This window comes from Arachis ipaensis, chromosome B10 (genome assembly GCF_059453495.1).
Source record: "Arachis ipaensis isolate K30076 ecotype BB chromosome B10, ASM5945349v1, whole genome shotgun sequence".
NCBI classification, from domain to species: Eukaryota; Viridiplantae; Streptophyta; class Magnoliopsida; order Fabales; family Fabaceae; genus Arachis; species Arachis ipaensis.
In genome coordinates this window covers 58,200,191-58,222,467 of record NC_142435.1, presented here as the reverse complement: position 1 = coordinate 58,222,467, position 22,277 = coordinate 58,200,191, and the positions used below count along the sequence as shown (strand labels likewise).

Genomic DNA, 22,277 nt, shown 5'->3' with positions numbered 1-22,277 from the left:
TTCTTCCTCTTGATCTTGTGTGTGTATTGCAGCCACTTGTTTTGTTTCTAATTTCCTGGTGAGCTCTGCTAGTTGCTTGGCAAACACCTTGTTTTGGGCTAGAATTGTATCAACATGGTTCAGCTCCATGACTCCCTTAGTGTTGTGTCTCTCTGATGCATAGTAGTACTCGTTCTCAGCCACTGTCTCAATCACTTCAATGGCTTCTTCCACAGTCTTTTTCCTGTTCAATGAACCTCCTGATGAATGGTCTACAGCCTTCCTTGATTCATAAGACAGTCCATCATAGAAAATATGCAATTGCACCCAATCATGGAACATGTCTGGTGGGCATTTCCTTGTCAAATCCTTGAATCTCTCCCATGCCTCGTAGAGAGTTTCACCATCTTGTTGTCTAAACGTCTGAACCTCAGATCGAAGCCTATTGACCTTTTGTGGGGGGTAGAAACGTGCCAGAAACTTGCTTTCCACCTCATCCCAGGTTGTTAGGCTCCCCCTTGGGAATGATTCCAGCCACTTAGCTGCCTTGTCCCTAAGTGAAAATGGGAACAAAAGCAGTTTATATGCATCTTCCTGGACTCCATTGGACTTCACAGTGTCACAAATTCTCAGGAATTTTGTGAGATGTTGGTTTGGGTCTTCATTAGCACTTCCACCAAATGAACAATGATTCTCCACAAGTGATATTAGCTGTGGTTTGAGCTCAAAATTGTTGGCCTGAATGGGTGGTTTCTGGATGCTGCTACCACAATTCCCAGAGGTTGGGTTTATGTATGAACTAAGAACCCTCCTCTCAGGAATGGCATTGTTTCCATCAGCTCTCTCATGGTTGTGAACTTCTCTATCCATGTTGAGATCTAAAGCTTCCTCAAAATTGTCCTCAGATTCTTCTTCAGATTCCTCTTCTCCCAGTACTCTCTTCCCTCTTGCTTCCCTTCTCAGTCTATGAAGGGTCCTCTCTGGTTCGGTATATGGAGGAGTTGATGTCTCTCCTCTCCTACCTGTCATACAAGAACACAGCACAGGCAACAAACAAGTGAAATACTCTTGGTTAATGGAAGAGTATGGTTAGAGCAGTTGAGGAATTAATTCAAACAGTTAGTGAGTCAGTGAGTTAGTTGCTTGAATTTAAAGGCATGAAGAAAGAAAGCATGTAACAGAGTGCAGAAATTAAAATTCAACAAGTAACTTGTACTGAATTAATCAAAACAAAAAAAAATGCTCAATCTAGTTAACTTCTAATTTGAGAATTGTCAATCGAAGACCAATCCCCGGCAACGGCGCCATAAACTTGATGCGCATAAACTTGTTATGCTACGATTTAGGAAATTGCACGATCGGCAAAATTCCTTCCGGCAAGTGCACCGGTTATCGTCAAGTAAAAACTCACAATAGAGTGAGGTCGAATCCCACAAGGATTGGTTGAGTGAGCAATTCGGATTAGAAGTTTGTTCTAGTTGAGCGGAATCAAGATTTAGATGAGAATTGCGGAATGTGAAATTGGCGGGAAACGTAAATGACAAGAAATTTAAATGGCGGAATCTTAAATTGCATGGAATGGGGGTGATTGCATGAATGTAATTGCAGAATGTAAAGAGAAAGTGGAAATCAGAAATGGGGAATTCATTGGGTTATAGGAGATATTGAGATCTCCGAATCAAAACATGTTTATCTCTTCCTCAAGCAATGCGTTCATTGAATTTTGCTTGGCAATCTTATATGATTGGATCCCAATCCCTTGGCTCACCAATTCTCTCTAAAAACAAACAAATTCCCAATCCCTTGGTTTAAATGTTCATAAGAAGAGATGATGCTCGATCACTGATTATACCACACAGTTTCATGAACCACAATTTGGTAGGATTACATGTCACAATATCCATCCAAACCCCAATCCAATTCACTGTGAGAAAGCTTCTCTAGCATGAATCCTCCATTCCTTTCCCAAGGTTCCGAAGGATTCCAATTATGGGTAGTTTCTTTCCCAAGACAACTACCCAATGGAATTAGATCGAGAAGCTTTCTAACAAAATTCAAGAGAAAAGATTGAAGAAGAAGATAAACTATTATTGATTCATTGAATTACAATAGAGCTCCCTAACCCAATGAAAGGGGGTTTAGTGAGTCATAGCTCTGAATTCAATTACAAAGATATGAAAACTAGCCAAAAGAAAAGGTAAAAGTCCTTCCTAACTTAAATTCTATCCTATTTATACACTTTCTATATTGAGCTTCTGTTGTGTTTCTTGGGCTTTGAGGCCTCTCCCTGCTTTCCTTTTGCCTTGGGTTTATGATCCATAATCTTGATGAGGCTGTTGATCCAAAATCTGTAACATTCATTGAGCCAACTTAGTGATAATCAAATAATGACACATGACTCAATAAATTGAAATTTCAGACTCATCAATCCTTCAGGCCCAATCCCATAAACCATGATATTCAATTGGGTTTCATACCAGAGTAAGTTTAAGTTAATGTTTGTGCTCAAATACTAACTTAAACCGCCATATTGTTGGCCCAGAAACCTTTTCCAAGAGTGGCGTTTAAGTTGCAGTTTAAGCTTAAACTGTAGCTTAAACGCCAGACACTTCCAGTGATGCCTTTTGTGGAAGCACGTTTAAGCTTCAGTTTAAGGTTAAACTGAAGCTTAAACGTGGAAATGGAAGAAGGCAGCCCTGGAGGGTAACTTAGTCGAACACGTTTAAGCTTCAGTTTAAGGTTAAACTGAAGCTTAAACTTGGAGATAGGAAAGGCAGCCCTGGAGGTCGAACACGTTTAAGCTCCAGTTTAAGGTTAAACTGGAGCTTAAACATGGAAATGGAAGAAGGCATCCTGGAGGTCGAACACGTTTAAGCTCCAGTTTAAGGTTAAACTGGAGCTTAAACGTGGAAGCTGAGAAAGGTAGCCCTGGAGGTGTCGAACACGTTTAAGCTCCAGTTTAAGGTTAAACTGGAGCTTAAACGTGGAAATGGAGAAAGCAACCCTGGAGGATAAAACTTGGTCGAACACGTTTAAGCTCCAGTTTAAGGTCAAACTGGAGCTTAAACGTGGAAATGGCTCCCTGGTGCACTTCCCATTTCTGGCGTTTAACCTCCAGTTTAAGGTTAAACTGGAGGTTAAACGTGGAAATGCTTCCTGATTGGCATTCTCATTCTGGCGTTTAACCTCCAGTTTAAGGTTAAACTGGAGGTTAAACGTGGAATGCTTCTTTGGTGAGACTTTCATTCTGGCGTTTAACCTCCAGTTTAAGGTTAAACTGGAGGTTAAACTTCAGTTTTAGCATTTCTTAGCCTTCATGATTCTGGCGTTTAAGCTCCAGTTTAGGCTTAAACTGGAACTTAAACTCCACATGTGATATTCAAGCTTCCTTTATTGACTTTGTTGCTTCCTTGCCTAGCCTCTTCTTCCCTGAAATCATCCAAACAATTGCATCAAAGTCTTGCAAAATTTCATGAGAAATCTTCCATTCATAGCATTCAAGTAATATAACTAAAAACTCATGGAATTTGCATCAAAATCATACTGTTTGGATGGTTCATTGCTTTGTTCTTCTTTTAACCATTCTTGGTTACTTTAAGCTCAAGAAAATGCATAAAACATCTAAAACTATCAAAAAAATGCTAGTGAAACTAGCCTAAGATGCCTTGGCATCACACCTCCTCTTTGAACACCTTATTTTCTTGAATCTCTTGGCATATTCCTTCAAGTAAGGCTTCAATCTTAGAGAGCTTGTCATCAATTGATGGGTGATTCGGAGCAGATGTGCGGTTTTGGTTTTGATAAGCGTGTAGAGAAGTGTTGTTGTGGGGGTTATAACGTCGCTGGTCTTGGTTTTGATCTTGCTGACTTCCCCACCCAAAGTTTGGGTGGTTTCTCCATCCAGGGTTATAGGTCTTGGAGTATGGATCATAGTTTTTTCTTGGTGAATTCCCAATGTAGTTGGCTTGCTCCTGACTACCCTCTGCTTCTTCATTCACTCCTTTTTGGGTTGTTGATGAAGTTGAGATTGCTGCTACTTGGTTCATCTCCATCTTCTTGGTGAGGTCAGCCAGCTGTTGGGTAATGAGCTTGTTTTGGGCCAACAGAGCATCTACATTGTTTAGCTCTATTACTCCTCTTGTGTTCCCTCTTTCGGAAGCATAGAAGTAGTCGTTCTCTGCTACTGTTTCAATAACATATATGGCTTCCTCAATAGTCTTCTTCTTGTTCAAAGATCCTTCGGATGAATGGTCTACGGCCTTCTTTGACTCATAAGAGAGCCCTTCATAGAAAATGTGCAGCTGAACCCATTCGTTGAACATATCTGGTGGGCACCTCCTTGTGAGGTCTTTAAATCTCTCCCATGCTTCATATAGAGTCTCACCATCTTGTTGCCTGAAAGTTTGAACCTCAACTCTCAGCCTATTGATTCGTTGAGGAGGGTAAAATCTTGCTAAGAATTTGTTTACCACGTCTTCCCAAGTTGTCAAGCTTTCCCTTGGGAAAGATTCCAGCCACTTGGCTGCCTTGTCCCTGAGTGAGAATGGAAATAAGAGCAGTCTTTAGGCGTCAGGATAAACACCATTAGACTTCACTGTGTCACATATTCTCAGGAAGGTGGTCAAATGTTGATTGGGGTCTTCTTGAACACCTCCTCCAAACGAACAGTTGTTCTGAACAAGGGTGATGAGCTGTGGTTTAAGTTCAAAGTTGTTGGCATGGATTGTTGGCTTTTGGATGCTACTTCCACAATTGCCTGGGTTTGGATTGATGTAAGAGCCCAAAACTCTTCTATCCTCCCTAGCATGATTTGCTCCACCTCCTCCCCCATGGTTGTGATCCTCTTCTTCATGATGGTTTTCCATGTTATCTTCCATGTTTGGTTCAAAGAATTCCTCTTCTTCCTCAGCACCAACCACTTTCTTTCCTCTTGCCTCCCTCCTCAATCTAAGGAAGGTCCTCTCATGTTCAGAATCGAAGGAAGTTGAAGCCCCGCTTCTTCTCTCTGTCATACAACCATCAAGTGCAAGCAAGAAAAGATAGGTGCAGAAAGTATTTTTGTCAGAATTACTGTTAGTTGTGGGTGATGCAATATATCAAACAGTTAGTGGGTTAGCAAACAGAATTAAAAATAACAAAGAAAAACAAAAGAGTAGAGGGGGAAGGGAAGAAGTTTAGCTAAAACAGAAAGTAAATCACTCAAACAGAAAATAAAATTCACAAAATAAAAATGCTCAATCTAGTAATCTTCCAATTTGATCATTGTTGATGCACAATCAATCCCCGGCAACGGCGCCATAAACTTGATGCATGTGGAAATTGTCTCTCAACAAATTTCCTTCGGCAAGTGTACCGAATTTGTCGTCAAGTAAAAACTCACAATAGAGTGAGGTCGAATCCCACAGGGATTGATTGATCAAGCAACTTTAATTAGAAGAATGTTCTAGTTGAGCGAATCCAGAATTTAGGTTGAGAGTTACAGAAAATAAAATGGCGGGAATGTAAATAACAGAAAAGTAAATGCTAGAATTAAAGGACTGGAAGTAAATGACTGAAAATAAATTGCAGAATTGTAAATGGGAATGGGGGATTTGCTCATAAAAGTAATGGCAGAAATTAAAGAGAATGGGTAAGATCAGAGATGGGGAGTTCATTGGGCTTAGGAGATGTTGCAATTCTCCGGATCAAGTTCATTTTCATCTCTTCCTCAATCAATGCACTCATTGATCTCCTTGCCAATCTTAATTGATTGAATTACAATTTCTTGCAATTCAATCTCTCAAATCTTGATCAATAGCCAATTCCTTGTTCCAAAGATAGAGTCTTAGAAGAAACTTATTGTCTTTTCAATCAAGTAAAGCATGCATGCAACTAACCTATTACTATGCAATTTATCCTATTCTATAAAAGAAAGAAAAACTAACTAAAATATCCTAATTTATTGGTGCTAGGGAAGAGAAATTACCTCCGAAAGTCAGGTACTGACCGACCTCCCCACATTTAAGGCTTTGCACCATCCTCGGTGCCATCTGTCAGGAACAGGGGTGGGCTGGTAGCAGTATCTCCACAGTCGGGACCATCATGGCTCCCTGTGCTGGTAAAGGAAGTGGAGTCCGGGGTGTCTGAGTCCTTGAAGTGACCCTTGAGTAGCTCCATGAGGTGTTTGAATCGGCGCTCGTTACGGCGCTCTCTTAACTTCGTTTTCTATTCTTGCCGATCCAATCTTTTGATTATCTGCTGGAGCAGTTCATCTGTTGTAGGTGCTGGTGGTGTTGAAGAAGGAATATCTTCAACTGGAGCAGGAGGAAGGCTTGTAGTGGCTGCTGAAAGTCTGAGGTATTTCCCATTAGGGACATACTGATCATCCCGTGGGAGCATGGCTTTGGTGTCTCCAACTCTATAGGAGACTCCAGCTGCTGAGACAAGATCTGAGACCAAGGCGGGAAAAGGTAAGTTGCCCGCAATTTGTACGTGTCCCATGGCATTCCAGATATGTCTTGGTAGGTTCAGAGGCTGTTCTGTAAGGTTTCACCATAGTAGAACGGCCATGTCTGCAATGAAGGAAGACTCGTGAGTGCTCGAAAAGACGTAATGGGACATGATCTGTGCCCATACGCGAGCCTTCAAGGTAAGTGCTGAAGCCAATATACCCTTAGGGCGGGTACGATGGTATCTGTAGATCCAACGACTGCCAGGTAGTGCGATAACTCTGAGAACAACCTCCTAGTCAAATTGGTATATCTGGCGCTTGAGTACGGCTTCTTGAAAGGCGTCCAATCCTTCCGGAATAGGAGGAAGACTTAAAGCTTGTTGAATAGCCTCTTTTGTAATTGGGACTTGCTTCTGACGGACAAAGACAGACTGCAGGGTATGCAGGTAGAAGTTAGAGTAGAACTCGACTACCCAAGAAAGATTGACCTGCTTCTGTTGTCTCTGTAGGAAACCCCATTGTCTTCGTTCAATTTGCGGCTCAAAAAAAGTAGCAATATTGTCTTCGTTGTTGTAACTCCTTTCAACCAGGATGGGGAACATATGCTCACAGTAGCGATTGGAAAATCACGCAGTGTCCTTTGCTTGAAAGGCTTTCTCCTTTTCATCAACTTTTATGATCCTCTTAACTCTTTCTGTTGAGGGGTTGACTGCAGTTGAAGAAGGCTTTGCCACTAGTGCTCTTTTAGTTCCTCTTCTTGCTGGTGGTTTGGGAGTAGCTTTCTCTTTTCCTTTCTTGGTGGCCATCCTAAAAAGGGAAGAGAGAGTAGATTGAATTCAAAGAGATATATAGCAATGAAGAGAACGAAAAAGGATGGTTGTAAATGCACATTAAAAGGTAAATGATGTCAACACACACTCATGAGTACATGTGAAAGATCATTAATGGAAAATAGTTAGTGCATATAATGACAAGTGAATGCAAGGTGTTTATTGGCATGCCAGCAAAGGGCATGAGTAGCATAGACCAAGCATTACTTTGTAACAAACCATCACGTTTGTATTGACAATTGAATTCAATTAATATAATAGTAAAGGGAGTTTGTGAAAAGCAAGCATTGAATAGTAGAATAACATAGAGAAGTGCATAATGCCATATGGGCTTTTTCACAAACACATAGCATGCATGGTGAAGAAGGTATAGAAAGTATTAAAGTGAACATGCAAGCAACCCTTTAAAGAAAATAATATATAATTGTCAAACAATTTGCAACAATACACAAGCATATAATGAAAAATAATGACTCAAATAAAATTATAACACCATGTAAAAAGGGAAAGAAGAAGAAAGAAAATATGAATAATGAAAAGAAAAGAAAGAAAAGAAAAGAAAGTAACATATAAAATAAGAAGAATGATAGAAAAGAAAAGGATGAAGAAGAAAATAAAACCTTGTTAATGGAGGTGAGGGAGAGAGAGTGAAAGGTGAGATAGAAGGAAGAAGGGAAGAGGAAGAAATAAGGAGGGAAAAGAAAAATTAGGATTTGGAGAAGAAAAAGATATGATAATTGGCAAAATTAGGTTGAGCTGTGCGGCGCAAGCGACGCGATCACATGGGGCACGCGGTCGCGCGACTTGCGCTTAGGATAATTGACGCGGTCGCGTCGGTCATGCGGTCGCGTGACCCAGTTTGTGCCAGTGGCGCGAGTGTTGCCTCGCACTCGCACAACTCTCTGTTCAAAATCATTAAATGCCAAATTTTAGGTGATGCGATCGCATGGGGCATGCGATCGTGTGAGTGGGCGATTAATGGGGTACGACGCGGCCGCGTAGGGCACGCGGCCGCGTGAGGGGGATTGCGCGTCCAGCGCCAGTCCAGCACCACTCTAGCACAACTTTCAGTTGTGCACCCTTTCTACGTCGAAAATCAGGGCACGCGGCCGCGTGGGGCACGTGATCGCGTGGGAGGCCATTATGCCCATACGACGCGGGCGCGTCGGCGACGCGGTCGCGTGGGCTGATTTGTGCCACTGGCACGCCTCCAGCCACGCTCCAGCATGACTATCTGATTTCCTTCCCACGCGGACGCGTCGCTAATGCGGTCGCGTCGCGTGGCACCTTCCCCCTTTTTTTTTTATAAATATGCAGATGCAGATGCACGAAAGTATTGATAAAGAGAAGAGTTATTAAATATGAAAAACTAAAAATAAAGAAAAGAACGATATACCATGGTGGGTTGTCTCCCACCTAACACTTTGCTTTAACGTCCGTAAGTTGGACGCTCCACTAGCTCAATCTTCTGCTATGTGGGGATCCTCCAAGAGGAAGATCTCAAGCTCCTTGTTTTTCTGCATCTTCTCGCCATGGTATAGCTTTAGGCGTTGTCCATTAACTTTGATAAGTTCAGAACTTGAAGGATGACTTAGGTGATAAACTCCGTATAGTTTGGCCTTCTCTACTCTGTATGGACCTTTCCATCTGGATCTCAACTTGCCTGGCATGAGCCTCAGATGAGATTTGTAAAGGAGGACAAAATCCCCAGGTTGGAACTCTTTCCTCTTGATGTGCTGATCATGTGTAGCCTTCATCTTTTCCTTATATAGTCTTGAGTTCTCATAAGCTTCTAGGCGAAGGCTTTCTAGTTCTTGCAGTTGCAACTTCCTTTCAGCTCCGGCGTTCTCCATCCCCATGTTGCACTCCTTGACTGCCCAAAAGGCTTTGTGCTCTACCTCAACAGGGAGATGACAAGCTTTTCCGTAAACCAAGTGGAACGGACACATCCCAATGGGTGTTTTGTATGCTGTTCTGTATGCTCAGAGTGCATCTTGTAGCCTGGTGCTCCAGTCTTTTCTATGAGGTTTGACTATCTTCTGCAAGATACGCTTTATCTCTCTGTTCGACACCTCGGCTTGCCCATTGGTCTGAGGATGGTATGCTGTTGCAACCTTATGAATTATCCCATGCCTCTTCATTAATCCTGTTAGTCTCCTGTTACAAAAATGGGTGCCTTGATCGCTCACGATTGCTCGTGGTGATCCAAAGTGACAAATAATGTGGTTTCTCACAAAGGAAACAACAATGTTAGCATCATCAGTGCGGGTAGGAATTGCTTCCACCTATTTGGAAACGTAGTCCACAGCTAATAATATATAAAAAATAACCATTTGAATTTGGAAATGGACCCATGAAGTCAATGCCCCAAACATAAAAAATTTCATAGAAAAGCATAATTTGTTGAGGCATCTCATCCCTCCTGGATATATTACCAAATTTTTGGCATGGGGGGCAAGATTTACAAAATTCAGCAGCATCTCTAAAAAGAGTAGGCCACCAGAATCCACAGTCCAAGATTTTTCTAGCAGTTCTTTGAGGGCCAAAGTGTCCTCCACTCTCAGATGAGTGACAGGCCTCTAAGATGGACTGGAATTCTGATTGAGGCACACACCATCTAATTACCTGATCAGCGCTACATCTCCATAAATATGGGTCATCCATATATAATATTTAGACTCGCTTTTCATCTTGTCTCTTTGATGCTTAAAAAGGTTAGGAGGAAATGTGCGGCTAACTAGATAATTAGCTACAGGTGCATACCAGGGAGATACCTCAGATACTGCTTGCAGGTTATCAAATGGAAAATTATCATCTATAGGAGCAGAATCATCCTTAATGTGCTCAAGGCGACTCAAGTGGTCTGCCACTAAATTCTGGTTACCACTCCTATCCTTTATTTCTAAATCAAATTCTTGTAATAGCAGTATCCAACGTATGAGCCTTGGTTTGGATTCCTTTTTAGATAATAGATACTTTAAAGCTGCATCGTCCGAATACACTACTACTCTAGTACCAAGTAAATAAGCTCGGAATTTATCCAGAGTAAAAACAATAGCAAGAAGCTCTTTCTAAGTAGTAGTATAATTGGACTGGGCAGCGTCTAAAGTCTTAGACGCGTAAGCAATAACAAAAGGATCCTTACCTTCGCGCTGAGCCAGCGCTGCTCCTACTGCATGGTTGGAAGCATCGCACATGATTTCAAACGGCTGGCTCCAGTCTGGTCCTCTCACAATTGGAGCTTGAGTCAGGGCGGCCTTCAGCTTATCAAATGCTTGCTTGCAATCTTCACTGAACTCGAACTCAATATCCTTCTGTAGTAATCTGGATAAGGGAAGTGCTACCTTACTAAAGTCCTTAATAAATCTCCTGTAAAAACCTGCATGGCCAAGGAACGAACGGACTTCCCTCACAGAAGAGGGGTAAGGTAAACTAGAAATAACACTCACCTTTGCTGGGTCTACAGAAATGCCATTATTAGATACCACATGTCCTAATACAATTCCTTGTTTTACCATAAAATGACATTTTTCAAAATTCAAAACAAGGTTTGTTTTAACACATCTATCTAATACTCTAGATAATCCATCTAATCAAAGGCTAAAAGAATCACCATAAACGCTAAAATCATCCATAAAAACCTCCATACAGTCCTCAATAAGATCAGAGAAAAGACTCATCATACACCTTTGGAAAGTAGCTAGTGCATTGCACAAGCCAAAGGGCATTCTCTTGTAAGCATAAGTCCCAAAAGGACATGTAAAAGTGGTCTTTTCCTGGTCCTCAGGAGCTATATGAATCTGGAAATAACCTGTGTAACCATCTAAAAAGCAATAATGTGATTTACCTGACAGGCGATCTAGCATTTGATCAATGAATGGAAGTGGGTAGTGATCCTTACGGGTAGCTTGGTTGAGACGCCTGTAATCAATGCAGACTATCCAAGCATTCTGAACTCTAGTTGCTATGAGCTCTCCATGCTCATTCTTCACTGTAGTGACTCCAGACTTCTTGGGCACCACTTGTACTGGGCTAACCCATTCACTGTCTGAAATGGGATAGATGATACCTGCTTCCAATAGTCTGGTCACTTCCTTTTTGACAACTTCCAAGATACTGGGATTCAATCTTCTTTGGGGTTGACGGACAGGTCCTACTCCCACTTCTAAAAATATTCTGTGCTCACATACTTGAGGGTTGATGCCTACTATGTCTGCCAAACTCCACCCAATTGCTTTCTTATGCCTCCTCAGTACATCAAGTAATTGCTATTCTTGTTGGAAAGTGAGTTCCCTTGCAATGATAACGGGGAACTTCTGCTCATCTTCAAGATAAGCATATTTGAGATGTGGAAAAAGAGATTTCAGTTCCAACTTCTGATCATGGGTAGGCTCTGGATTGTCTGGAGCTTGTGAAAATGTTGAGGTGCCCTCATTGTCAGTCAAGAGGGTCCCCACACTTGGACCTTGTCCAATGTGCCTCTCTTCCAATTCTTCCTTGTGAACTTCAGCTACATTTTCATCTATGACATCACACTGGAAGATAGAATGATCTTCTGGAGGGTTCTTTATGACTCCATTCAGATTGAAGATTACTATGCGGCCATCTATTTCAAAAGAGTATGTTCCTGAAAAAGTATCTAATTTGAATTTTTATGTCTTCAAGAATGGCTTTCCAAGTAGGATTGATGATGGCTTATCTGAGTTATTATGGGGCATCTCCAAGATATAAAAATCAGTGGGGAATGTAAGCCCTTTAATGTTCACTAAAACATCTTCAGCAACTCCAGCCACTGTAATAATACTTTTATCTGCTAACACAAAACGAGCTGCCGACTTTTTTAAGGGAGGGAGCCTCAAAATATCATATATAGACAAAGGCATTATACTAACACAGGCTCCTAAATCACACATGCAATCATAAATTACTACTCCACCAATAGTACAACTAACTATACAAGGACCTGGGTCATTACACTTCTCATGTCCATTAAAGCAGATATGGAACTACCTAAAGGAATAGTTTCTAATTCATGAATTTTGTCCTTATGTATACATAAATCTTTTAGAAACTTTCCATATTTAGGTACTTGTTGAATAACATCAAAAAGAGGAACGGTTACCTCAACCTTTTTGAATATTTCTACCATTTTGGGATCGGGTTCCAGTTGCTTCCTGGGCTTCCTTGCAAGTTGTGGAAATGGAATGGGAGTGGTATTTTCTGCAGTGTCTGCGCCTCTTGGTGCTTCCTCCTGTGGTTGGGTTTCTTCTTTTTCATTTATGTCCTGTATGTCCTCTTCCTCTTCAACATCTTCTATTTCTACGACCTCTTCAGCTGAGGCATGCTCTGGTGGGCTTGGCTCCTCTTGATTCCTCTCCTGCAGTGTGGTTCCGGACCTTAGGGTGACAGCATTAATGCCCCCCTTCGGATTGGGTAATGGTTGAGAGGGAATTCCAGTGGAACTTGAAGGTTGGTTATTGGAATTTTGCATTGATCCAATCTGTGAGACAAGAGCTTGCAAAGTAGCGGTCAGACCATTCAGACTGGCATTAATGTTATTTTCCATGGTCTGTTGACTTCGCTCAAAAAATTTTAGTAACTCTTCATTAGGAGATGAAGAAGGGTGAGTAAATTGAGAGGTCTGCTGTTGGATATTCTGTGGTCTTTGGAACTGCCTCAGGTGAGGTACTCTGTAAGGTTGGTTCTGCTGCCTGTTGTTGTTATTATTCCACCTCTGATTTCCCTGATTATCTCTGCCTCCTCTGTTATTGTTGTCCCTCCAATTCTGGTTAGAATTGTCCTGCCATCCATGGTTATTATTTCCACCTGGATTGTACCCTTGGTTGGGGCGATCATAGAAGTTATGAGTGGATGCCACCATGTTGTCTTCCTGTTGGAGTTGTGGGCATTCATCGATATAATGGCTATAATCAGCACAAATTCCGCAAACTCTCTGTGGGACTAACTGTTGGCTTTGCTGTGCTGGAGAAGGTTGAGCTTGCTGAACTTGTTGTTAATTCAATTGCATCTGCTTCAGCAAGTTGGTCATTTCACAGATACTCTGAGCTAGAGCAGTAGTCTCTCTACTAGAGGATACTTCTGCAACGGCTTTTGAACGGCCTTGCTTTTGTCTGTGGTTCCTAGTAGATTCAGCTAAGTCGCTGATCAATTACCATGCCTCATCAGTGGTTTTGTACTTCTTCATAGACCCATTGCTAGCACTTTCCAATGTGGTCTTATCTTGGGGCCTCATATCCTGTGTGATGTAGCTGAGCAACACTATCTTGTCGATCATGTGGTGGGGGCATGCTTCCAGAAGATTATTGAAGCGCTCCCAATATTCAAAGAGAGTCTCGTTGTCATCTTGAACAATCGTGGAAATGTCTTTCCTTAGTTTATCAGTAACTTCAGATGGAAATAATTTCTCCAAAAACTCTTTTCTGAGCGTATCCCAGTTGGATACATTTGCTAGGGGTTGAGTGTAGTACCACTCTCTTGCTTTTCCCTCAAGAGAAAATGGGAAAGCTTTCAGCAGAATTGAAGTTTCATCAGCACCATCACGCCTGACAGTAGAACAGGCTGCCTGGAAATCTCTCAGGTGCTTGATAGGTGATGAGCGGATAATTTATACGCTTTTTGGCATTGTTTTTAGTATGTTTTTAGTAGAATCTAGTTACTTTTAGGGATGTTTTCATTAGTTTTTATGTTAAATTCACATTTCTGGACTTTACTATGAGTTTGTGTGTTTTTCTGTGATTTCAGGTATTTTCTGGCTGAAATTGAGGGACTTAAGCAAAAATCAGATTCAGAGGTTGAAGAAGGACTGCTGATGCTGTTGGATTCTGACCTCCCTGCACTCAAAGTGGATTTTTTGACGCTACAGAACTCAAAATGGCGCGCTTCCAATTGCGTTGGAAAGTAGACATCCAGGGATTTCTAGCAATGTATAATAGTTCATACTTTGGCCGAGTTTAGACGACGTAAAAGGGCATTGAACGCCAGTTCTACGCTGCTGTCTGGAGTTAAACGCCAAAAACAAGTCACAAACCATAGTTGAACGCCAGAAATACGTTACAACCTGGCGTTCAACTCCAGAAAGAGCCTCTGCACGTGTAACATTCAAGCTCAGCCCAAGCACACACCAAGTGGGCCCCAGAAGTGGATTTATGCATCAATTACTTACTTCTGTAAACCCTAGAAGCTAGTTTATTATAAATAGGACTTTTTACTATTGTATTAGACATCTTTGGACGCCTGGTTCTTACATCAGAGGGGCTGGCCATTCGGCCATGCCTGGACCTTTCACTTATGTATTTTTAACGGTAGAGTTTCTACACTCCATAGATTAAGGTGTGGAGCTCTGCTATTCCTCAAAGATTAATGTAAAGTACTACTGTTTTCTACTCAATTCATCTTATTTCGCTTCTAAGATATTCATTCGCACTTCAACCTGAATGTGATGAACGTGACAATCATCATCTTTCCCTATGAACGCGTGCCTGACAACCACCTCGGTTTTACCTTAGATTGAATGAGTGTCTCTTAGATCTCTTATTCGGAATTTTCATGGTGTAAGCTAGAATGATGGCGGCATTCAAGAGAATCCGGAAAGTCTAAACCTTGTCTGTGGTATTCCGAGTAGGATTCAATGATTGAATGACTGTGACGAGCTTCAAACTCGAGAGTGCTGGGCGTAGTGACAGACGCAAAAGGAGGGTGAATCCTATTCCAGCATGATAGGGAACCTCTGATGATTAGCCGTGCCGTGACAGGGCATCTTGGACCATTTTCATGAGAGGAGGGGATGTAGCCTCTGACAACAGTGATGCCCTTGCATAAAGCCAGCCATAGAAAGGATTAAGACTGATTGGATGAAGATAGCAGGAAAGCGGAGGTTCAGAGGAACGATTGCATCTCCACACGCTTATCTGAAATTCTCACCAATGATTTACATAAGTATTTCTATCCTTTTTTTATTACTACATTTCAAAAACTACATAACTATTTTATATCCGCCTGACTGAGATTTACAAGGTGACCATAGCTTGCTTCATACCAACAATCTCCGTGGAATTCGACCCTTACTCACGTAAGGTATTACTTGGACGACTCAGTGCACTTGCTGGTTAGTTATGCGAAGTTGTGAAGATATGTTTAGACCATAGTTCTGTGCATCCGTTTTTGGTGCCATTGCCAGGGAATCAATTTCGAATAATAATTCACAACCTGAGTAACAATTTCGCATACCAAGTTTTTGGCGCCGTTGCCGGGGATTGTTTGAGTTTTCGGCAAGCTTTTGGTCCGGTAACATCAGTGCTAAGTTTGATCCGGCAACAACACCAAGTTTTTGGCGCCGTTGCCGGGGATTGTTCGAGATTGGACAACTGACGGTTTATCTTGTTGCTCAGATTAGGTAATTTTCTTCTTATTTTATTTTCAAAAAGTTTTCAAAAATTTTTCAAAAATATTTTCTTCTTTTTCATTTTTTCCAAAAAAAAAATATTTTCAAAAAAAAATAAAAATAAAAAAATAAAAAAATAAAAATGTTTTCAAAAAAATATTTTTCTTCAGAATTTTTAAGAATGAATTCTAGTGTTTCATGATGATTTGTTGAATCCTGGCTGGCTGTAAGCCATGTCTAATCTTTTGGACTGGGGTTTCAACTTATCATCACAGGAGCTTGTTGATTCTCACACACTTAGTTGTTCTATACATGGAAGGTATCAACAGCATACTAAAGCTTGGCTGGCTATTAAGCCATGCCTGACCCTTTGATTGGAGCTTTAGAATAAAAGGCATAAGATTCCTGGAATTCATATTAAAAATTTTGGAATCCTTATTTTTCTTTTTCAAAATAATTTTTGAAAAAAAAAAGAAAATCAAAAATATTTTGTGTTTCTTGTTTGAGTCTTGAGTCAATTTTTTATGTTTGGTGTCAATTGTATACTCATCTTGCATTTTTCGAAAATTCATGCATTCATAGTGTTCTTCATGATCTTCAAGTTGTTCTTGGTAAGTCTTCTTGTTTGATCTTTGCATTTGCATGTTTTGTATCTTTTCTTGTTTTTCATATATATTCCTGAATTCTTAATGTCTAAGCATTAAAGAATTCTAAGTTTGGTGTCTGCATGTTTTCTTTGCATTAAAAATTTTTCAAAAATATGTTCTTGATGTTCATCATGATCTTCATAGTGTTCTTGGTGTTCATCTTGACATTCATGGCATTCTTGCATGCATTCATTATTTTGATCCATAACTTTCATGCATTGCATCATTTTTCTTGTTTTTCTCTCTCATCAAAAAAAAATTTCAAAAATATCTTTTCAAAAATATCTTCTTATCTTATCTTTTCAAAATTTGTTTCAACTAAATAACTAACTTTATGTTTGTTTCTTATCTTTTTCAAAACTACCTAACTAACTCCCTCTCTCTAATTTTCGAAAATATCTTCGTTCTTTTTCAAAAATTTCTTTTTAATTAACTAATTATTTTAATTTTTTATTTGAATTTTCGAAAATTACTAACCTTTTTCAAAAACTATTTTTGAAAATCACTAACTCTTTTTCAAAAATAATTTTCGAAAATTCTCCTTGTCTCTCATCTCCTTCTATTTTATTTATTCATCTACTAACATCTCTCCCTCACTCCCCAAAAATCCGAACCCTCTCTCTCTCTGAGTTCAGATTTTCTTCTTCTTTTCTTCTACTCACACAAGGACCTCTATACTGTGGTATAAAGGATCGCTATTATTATTATTATTATTATTATTATTATTATTATTATTATTATTATTATTATTATTATTATTATTATTTCTGTGCCCTCTTCTTTGTCATATGAGCAGGAGCAAGGACAAGAATATTCTTGTTGAAGCAGATCCAGAACCTGAAAGGACTCTGAAGAGGAAACTAAGAGAAGCTAAATTACAACAATCCAGAGATAACCTTTCAGAAATTTTCGAACAGGAAGAGGAGATGGCAGCCGAAAATAATAATAATGCAAGGAGGATGCTTGGTGACTTTACTGCACCTAATTCCAATTTACATGGAAGAAGCATCTCCATTCCTACCATTGGAGCAAACAATTTTCAGCTGAAACCTCAGCTAGTTTCTCTGATGCAGCAGAACTGCAAGTTTCATGGACTTCCATCTGAAGATCCTTTTCAGTTCTTAACTGAATTCTTGCAGATATGTGATACTGTTAAGACTAATGGAGTAGATCCTGAAGTCTACAGGCTCATGCTTTTCCCTTTTGCTGTAAGAGACAGAGCTAGGATATGGTTGGACTCTCAACCTAAGGATAGCCTGAACTCTTGGGATAAGCTGGTCAAGGCTTTCTTAGCCAAGTTCTTTCCTCCTCAAAAGCTGAGTAAGCTTAGAGTGGATGTTCAGACCTTCAGATAGAAAGAAGGTGAATCCCTCTATGAAGCTTAGGAGAGATACAAAGAACTGACCAAAAAATGTCCTTATGACATGCTTTCAGAATGGACCATCCTGGATATATTCTATGATGGTCTATCTGAATTGGCTAAAATGTCATTGGATACTTCTGCAGGTGGATCCATTCACCTAAAGAAAATGCCTACAGAAGCTCAAGAACTCATTGACATGGTTGCTAATAACCAGTTCATGTACACTTCTGAGAGGAATCCTATGAATAATGGGACGCCTATGAAGAAGGGCGTTCTTGAAATTGATACTCTGAATGCCATACTGGCTCAGAACAAATATTGACTCAGCAAGTCAATATGATTTCTCAGAGTCTGAATAGAATGCAAGCTGCAGCCAACAGTACTCAAAAGGCATCTTCTGAAGAAGAAGCTTATGATCCTGAGAACCCTGTAATAGCAGAGGTGAATTACTTAGGTGAACCTTATGGAAACACCTATAATCCATCATAGAGAAATCATCCAAATCTCTCATGGAAGGATCAACAAAAGCCTCAACAAGGCTTTAATAATGGTGGAAGATACAGGTTTAACAGTAATAAACCTTTTCCATCATCCACTCAGCAACAGACAGAGAACTCTGGACAAAATACCTCTAATTTAGCAAACTTAGTCTCTGATCTATCCAAGGCCACTGTAAGTTTCATGAATGAAACAAGGTCTTCCATTAGAAATTTGGAAGCACAAGTGGGCCAGCTGAGTAAAAGGATCACTGAAATCCCTCCTAGTTCTCTCCCAAGCAATACAGAAGAGAATCCAAAAGGAGAGTGCAAGGCCATTGACATAAGCACTATGGCCGAACCTGTAAGGAAAGGAGAGGACGTGAATCCCAAGGAGGAAGACCTCATGGGACGTCCAGTGATCAATAAGGAGCTTCCCTCTAAGGAACCAAAGGACTCTGAGGCTCATCTAGAGACCATAGAGATTCCATTAAACCTCCTTATGCCATTCATGAGCTCTGATGAGTATTCCTCTTCTGAAGAGAATGAGGATGTTACTGAAAAGCAAGCTGCCAAGTTCCTTGGTGCAATCATGAAGCTAAATGCCAAATTATTTGGCATTGATACTTGGGAAGATGAACCTCCCTTGTTCACCAATGAACTAAGTGATCTGGATCAACTGACATTGCCTCAGAAGAGATAGGATCCTGGAAAGTTCATAATACCCTGTACTATGGGCACCATGATCTTTAAGGCTCTGTGTGACCTTGGTTCAGGGATAAACCTCATGCCCCTCTCTATAATAGAGAAACTGGGAATCTATGGGGTACAAGCTGCTAAAATCTCATTAGAGATGACAGACAATTCAAGAAAATAGGCTTATGGACAAGTAGAGGACGTGTTAGTAAAGGTTGAAGGCCTTTACATCTCTGCTGATTTCATAGTCCTGGATACTGGAAAGGAAGAGGATGAATCCATCATCCTAGGAAGACCTTTTCTAGCCACAGCAAGAGCTGTGATTGATGTGGACAGAGGAGAATTGATCCTTCAATTAAATGAGGACAACCTTGTGTTCACAACTCAAGGATCTCTCTCTGCATCCATGGAGAGGAAGCATAAAAAGCTTCTCTCAAAGCAGAGTTAAACAAAGCCCCTACAGTCAAACTCTAAGTTTGGTGTCAAACCCCCATATCCAAACTCTAAGTTTGGTGTTGGGAGGTCACAACAAAGCTCTGCACATCTGTGAAGCTCCATGAGAGCCCACTGTCAAGCTATTGACATTAATGAAGCGCTTGTTGGGAGGCAACCCAATGTTTAATTATCTAATTTTATTTTTGTTTTTCATCTTTTATTAGGTTCATGATCATGTGGAGTCACAAAATAAATATAAAAATTAAAAACGGAATCAAAAACAGCAGAAGAAAAATCATACCCTGGAGGAAGACCTTACTGGCGTTTAAACGCCAATAAGAAGCATGTTTTGGGCGTTTAACGCCAGAACAGAGCATGGTTCTGGCGCTGAACGCCAGAAATGGGCAGCATCTGGGCGTTTGAACGCCAGAAATGCACCCTGAAGGAGAGCTGGCACTGAATGCCCAGAACAAGCATGGTTCTGGCGTTCAACGCCAGAAATAGGCTATAAATGGGTGTTCAACACCCAGAACAAGCACCAATCTGGTGCTGAACGCCCAGAGTTGTGTGCAAGGGCATTTTGGATGCCCAATTTGGTGCAAGGTTGTAAATTCTTAAACACCTCAGGATCTGTGGACCCCACAGGATCACCTTAGGATCTGTGGGCCCCACAGGATCCCCACCTACCTCCACTCACTTCTTCTCACCCCTCTTTCACACAATCCCATAAACACTCTTCCCCAAAACCCTTCACCAATCACCTCAATCTCTCTTCCCCATCACCTCTTCACCACTCACATCCATCCACTCTTCCCCATAAACCTACCTCATAAACTCCACCTACCTTCAAAATTCAAAATCAATTTCCCATAACACAACCCTCTCTTCTCTTTTTGGCCGAAACACACCTCCCCCCTCTTCTCCATCTTTTCTTCTTCTTCTTCTTCATCTTTTCTTTCTTCTCTTGCTCGAGGGGGAGCAAAATTCTAAGTTTGGTGTGGTAAAAGCATAAGCTTTTTGTTTTTTCCATTACCATTGATGGCACCTAAGACTGGAGAATCCTCTAGAAAAGGGAAAGGGAAGACAAAAGCTTCCACCTCCGAGTCATGGGAGATGGAAAGGTTCATCTCCAAAGCCCATCAAGACCACTTCTAAGATGTTGTGGCCAAGAAGAAGGTGATCCCCGAGGTCCCTTTCAAACTCAAAAGAAATGAGTATCCGGAGATCCGACATGAAATTCAAAGAAGAGGTTGGGAAGTTCTAACAAACCCCATCCAACAAGTCGGCATCCTAATGGTTCAAGAGTTCTATGCTAATGCATGGATCACTAGGAACCATGATCAAAGTAAGAACCCGAACCCAAAGAATTATCTCACCATGGTTCGGGGGAAATACTTAGATTTTAGTCCGGAAAATGTGAGGTTGGCGTTCAACTTCCCAAACATGGAAGAGAACGCACGCCCCTATACAAGGAGAGTCAACTTTGATCAAAGGTTGGACCAATTCCTCATGGACATATGTGTAGAAGGAGCTCAATGGAAGATTGACTCAAAAGGCAAACCGGTTCAACTAAGAAGACTGGACCTTAAGCCTGTAGCGAGAGAATGGTTGGAGTTCATTCAATGCTCAATCATTCCCACTAGCAACCGGTCTGAAGTTACTATAGACCGGGCCATCATGATCCATAGCATCATGATTGGAGAAGAGGTGGAAGTTCATGAGATTATACCTCAAGAACTCTACAAAGTGGCTGACAAGTCTTCCACTATGGCAAGGTTAGCCTTTCCTCACCTCATCTGCCACTTATGCAATTCAGCTGGGATTGACATAGAGGGAGATATCCTCATTAAAGAGGACAAGCCCATCACTAAGAAAAAGATGGAGCAAGCAAGAGAGCCCATTCATGGAGCTCAAGAGGCGCATGAAGCTCATCACCATGAGATCCCGGAGATGCCTCATATGCATTTTCCTCCACAAAACTATTAGGAGCAAATCAACACCTCCCTAGAAGAATTAAGTTCCAACATGGGACAATTAAGGGTGGAACATCAAGAGCACTCCATCATCCTTTATGAAATTAGAGAAGATCAAAAAACAATGAGGGAGGAGCAACAAAGACAAGGAAGAGACATAGAAGAGCTCAAGGACATCATTGGTTCCTCAAGAAGGAAACGCCACCATCACTAAGGTGGATTCATTCCTTGTTCCTATTTCTTCTGTTTTTCGTTTTCTATGTTAAGTGCTTATCTATGTTTGTGTCTTCATTACATGATCATTAGTAGTTAGTAACTATGTCTTAAAGTTATGAATGTCCTATGAATCCATCACCTCTCTTAAAAAAAAAACTGTTTTAATTCAAAAGAACAAGAAGTACATGAGTTTCGAATTTATCCTTGAACTTAGTTTAATTATATTGATGTGGTGACAATGTTTCTTGTTTTCTGAATGAATGCTTGAACAGTGCATATGTCTTTTGAAGTTGTTGTTTAAGAATGTTAAATATGTTGGCTCTTGAAAGAATGATGACAAGGAGACATGTTATTTGATAATCTGAAAAATCATAAAAATGATTCTTGAAGCAAGAAAAAGCAGCAAAGAACAAAGCTTGCAGAAAAAAAATAGGCGAAAAAAAAAATAGAAAGAAAAAGAAAAAGCAAGCAGAAAAAGCCAAAGCTCTTAAAACCAAGAGGCAAGAGCAAAAAAGCCAATAACCCTTAAAACCAAAAGTCAAGGTCCAAAGCACAAAAAGAGTGTGCTTAAGAACCCTGGACACCTCTAATTGGGGACTTTAGCAAAGCTGAGTCACAATCTGAAATGGTTCACCCAATTATGTGTCTGTGACATTTATGTATCCGGTGGTAATACTGGAAAACAAAGTGCTTAGGGCCACGGCCAAGACTCATAAAATAGCTGTGTTCAAGAATCATCACACTGAACTAGGAGAATCAATAACACCATCTGAACTCTGAGTTCCTATAGAAGCCAATCATTCTGAACTTCAATGGATAAAGTGAGATGCC

At 40.6% G+C, this 22,277-nt stretch overlaps 3 non-coding genes across 3 annotated transcripts; 2 read left to right on the top strand and 1 right to left on the bottom strand.

The window, feature by feature from the left end:
* The first annotated feature begins 319 nt into the window (after positions 1 to 319).
* On the top strand, positions 320 to 423 carry LOC148580186 (small nucleolar RNA R71). Its single transcript, XR_015899452.1, has one exon. It is a non-coding gene; the product is annotated as a small nucleolar RNA R71 (small nucleolar RNA).
* A 3,873-nt stretch (positions 424 to 4,296) lies between these two features.
* On the top strand, positions 4,297 to 4,403 carry LOC148580185 (small nucleolar RNA R71). The gene has a single exon (XR_015895725.1). It is a non-coding gene; the product is annotated as a small nucleolar RNA R71 (small nucleolar RNA).
* Positions 4,404 to 17,609: 13,206 nt separating this feature from the next.
* On the bottom strand, positions 17,610 to 17,717 carry LOC148580184 (small nucleolar RNA R71). Its single transcript, XR_015899643.1, has one exon. It is a non-coding gene; the product is annotated as a small nucleolar RNA R71 (small nucleolar RNA).
* Positions 17,718 to 22,277: the final 4,560 nt, after the last annotated feature.